General features: G+C 42.6%; 1 pseudogene; it reads right to left on the bottom strand.

Moving 5' to 3' along the window:
* Positions 1 to 2,529: 2,529 nt before the first annotated feature.
* LOC121162911 lies at positions 2,530 to 2,754 on the bottom strand (annotated as a pseudogene).
* Positions 2,755 to 3,235: the final 481 nt, after the last annotated feature.

Below are 3,235 nucleotides of genomic sequence, written 5' to 3'. Positions count from 1 at the left end.
TAAATTTATCTGGACAATAAGATGCTGGACTCTCTATGTGGCCCATACCCACAACGAAGGAATCATGACTGGATATGAACTGTACTACAGTAACAATATGGAGGAACTCAATTTGGGGGCAGGGCTTTGGGGAACACCAGAGCCTATGAAACTGTGTCATAATGGCCCTTTGGTGACCGCCATGCAACTGGGGGATCCCAGGGCCCCTAGCTAAGTTCCATGCCTGGATCGCACATGGTGGATGCCGCACACAAAGGGTGAGCTGCCACTCAGGTTGGCTGGGGCCACGTGGACTGCCACATAGCTCTGTTCAGCTGGCCTGGGATGCTCCACCGCGGATCCCATGAGCCTAAGAGGCGAGCACTGGGTCGTGTCCATTAAGGGGTGGGGCTAGGGCCCGGGACATGGCCCCTAGTTGGCCACCATGCTGCTGGGGGATCCCAGGGCCCCTAGCCAAGCTCCATGCCTGGATTGCACACAGCAGATGCCACGAGCAAGGGGTGAGCTAGCACTCGGGTGGCCAGCTTGTCATTTGGCTCTAGGCTTTGCCTGCTGGCCGCCCAGCCAGGAAGGTCTGGGAATCTGGTTCTTTGATTATTGCTTAGATAGCTCCATTTTGAACCCTCAGTGCTTTGTGAATGGGAATCTGTCCTAACGTTCCCAATGACAGTTAATCTTCCTCAGATGAGCCTGTAATTAATACTGTTTCTAACCATGTGTTGTGAAAAAATGCGATCCCTAATATATTGTTAAAACCTTGTGCTACTCAGACATGGAGCAGGAGAGTAGGGAAGTCTTGAAGGTGTGAGAAAGTCATGTAGTGTAACCTATCAGGAACAAGGCAGGTAACCTGCAAAGAATAAACTCAAAACAGAATTAGACAATAGTAAAAACACAAAGACATACAGGGGGAATCAAAAGCAATCCTAGCAACCTATTAACAGGTGGTCACCTGCACAGAGCAGGGAAGGTACCCAGAGTGGAGCAGATGAACAGGAGGAGGCTTGTGTCCCAATCCTGGAGTGGGATCCCCACTAAGGACTGACAATACGGGCACCAAGGACTGCATCCCAACTGCCAAAGAGACCACGGGGAACTGGAATGCCTTGGGAGGCCAAGAACTCAGAGGACATTCCCTCCGCCATCTAGACCTACCAAACGGGATGGAAGAAGATTGAGCCCTTCATCATGGGACTGAGAGCCACCAAAACAACAGACAGGAATCCTGAGTGGTCCTCAGAACCAGAAGAACAGTAAACCTCCTTCAGAATTGGGGAAAGGAGCTTTCTCTAGCCCTTGCTTGGTTCCAGCTTTGGGTCCTCACCCCCTCCCCCCACAATGACCATTGGGGTTGCTCCAGAGCCACCCACCCCCCCAAACACACACACAAGTTAGAATAGATAGGCAGAGAACAAAAAAGAAAGCCTGATGACCATAAACTCATACACACTTCACTATGGAGGACACGAGGATTAAGTACTCCTCAACAAGGCATTGAGAATTTCTCTGCATACCCCTCCTAAACTGTTTCACACCTCAATTGTTGAAACGTCATTAAAGCAGTCACAGGATGTGATTAAGAGCTTACTTACTCGATACTATGTCAGTTCCACAATATTGTATACTGTAGCTGTTGCTATGTTGGGGCTTGTAACTGACCGGGATTTTACTTTGTTGGCTCTAACTTTGGACCGGAGAGGGTCTCCCCAATAAGCTGTTGAACTTATCCAGATGATGAGATGCTGGACTCTATGCTAGGTATAGGCTCACAGGGAAGGAATTGCAGCTGAACTTGAACTGTGGACATGCAACAAGGTGGAAGAATCCACCATGGGGAAGGGTTGGAGGGGGGAGGGTGAAATTTCAGTATCTAAAAAGTTGCATCACATAATGCAACATAATAAATTGGAAAAAAAATGTGTGTAACATCTAAAAAAAAAAGAAACTGTGTCATAAATTTTTTAATTAAAAAAAAGAAGAAAATGTGAAATTTGCAGTGTCTGAATGAATTTTGAATATATCTGACAGTATACACTTGATGATAAAGAGGTAAGGAAATAGGCTATTGAACTCACATTGGTAAGAGTGTAATACCATAAAGTTTCCTTGAAGGTTAATTTGTCACAACTCTAAAAAACTCTTTAAATGCAAATGTCCTTTGATGGGATTCAACTGCAGAAATTATCCTGCATATATTTGGTCCTATAGAAACACCAGGTTTTTGTAATATTGTGATGGGAATAAAACAAACAATCAATGTGTATCAACAGGGGATTGTTAAAATACATGAAGACAAATTTATATAATACTATGTATGTAGTGATTTGAAATACATTTTAGTGGCGATGTAGAAAATAAAAATGTTGAAAATGTAATAAAAATTCATTTATATATTAACTTAGATACTTCAGAAAGTTCATAGAAAATAAAGTTTAAAATGAGTTTAACTGGGCCAATGCCATGGTACAGATTTGGTTTTTCTGCGTTCATAATATATTGTACAAATTGAATTACTACATGTTGAGTTGAATTAACTTCTCTGGGCATGGGGACAGATGGGGAAACAATTTGTAGTCCACTTATGTTGCTTTCACAGCTGCAGTATTTTTAGACCTTAAGCTGAAGTACATAACCAGCAAAGCAATGCCTCCATATGTGGCTAGTACACAATTCATTCTGCCTGTGACCATGTAAGAGTTGAAATACTTTGATTCCAGTGAACTGGAATTGGGCATCAGTTTCTGGACCTGCCATGATGTCAATCTTCTGAAAGCTGCCAAGTCCACAGCTGACATCCTTCAACGCCTAATGAGAGTGAACTGGACCTGACTGGAAGCCATGGTACAGATTAAGCTTTCATCTGTCATGCTAGTGTCCCATGTGGATACTGGTTCCAGTCCAAGCTTTTCCACTTCCAACCCAGCTCTTTGTTTATGGACTAGAAGAGCAGCAGAGGATTGCCCAAATCCTTGGGTCCCTGCAACAACATTGGAAACCTAGAAGAAGTTTCTGGCTGTAGATCTTTCCATTTCTGTTCCCTTTCTAGAAATCTGTCATTCAAAAAAAAATTCTTTTAAACAATGAAGTTATTTTGATGAAAAAAATCAAAATTCATTCAGTTTTTTTGTGAAATATACCTTACACACACACTTTTTAAAAGTCCCTAGTATGAATTTCAAGGTTTTTTTTTTACTTTTAATATATTTTATATAATTATCTTTATGCTACAGTTCCA

The sequence above is a fragment of the Ochotona curzoniae genome, unplaced genomic scaffold (assembly GCF_017591425.1).
Source record: "Ochotona curzoniae isolate NIBS_2020 unplaced genomic scaffold, NIBS_Ocur_1.0 contig_595, whole genome shotgun sequence".
Lineage (NCBI taxonomy): Eukaryota > Metazoa > Chordata > Mammalia > Lagomorpha > Ochotonidae > Ochotona > Ochotona curzoniae.
This window is presented reverse-complemented; position numbering and strand designations above follow the sequence as displayed.